Raw genomic sequence first — 515 nt, 5'->3', positions numbered from 1 at the left:
TCGGCAGCTGCGTGCGCAATTATCCCCGCGCTTCTCCATTCTAGGTCACTGACGTAGTGAGCATAAAGAATAGGGATGTGCATCTCATCACTGAGGAAGATGCGATACACATCTCGATGCACTGCCAACGATCCGATACATTAAAGATACATAAAAGCAGCTACTAATGCGATACGATACGATTCACCCCTATTGCGATGCAGTACGATTCGACACGATGCGATTCAACAAGGTGCGATACAAAATAATGCAATTTTATATTATTCATAATGATTCATTTATTTGTCATACAACAAATCATTAAAAAGGTATCTGACAAAATATAACATGTATATGTACGTGTATAAGTGTTCTCTAAATGTCATTTATTTTTTATTTTTTTTTTGTAACTATAGGCCTACCAGGCAGTCACAACTCAGTTTGCTTCATCCTAAACATGTGGATCAAATGCCTCACGCAATCAATTTAACTTATTTGCCCTATTTTAAGGTTTTTCTTTAGGTTTTGAGTTGATC

Source organism: Sprattus sprattus, assembly GCF_963457725.1.
Source record: "Sprattus sprattus genome assembly, contig: scaffold_132, whole genome shotgun sequence".
NCBI lineage: Eukaryota > Metazoa > Chordata > Actinopteri > Clupeiformes > Clupeidae > Sprattus > Sprattus sprattus.
Note: the sequence above shows the minus strand (reverse complement) of the source record.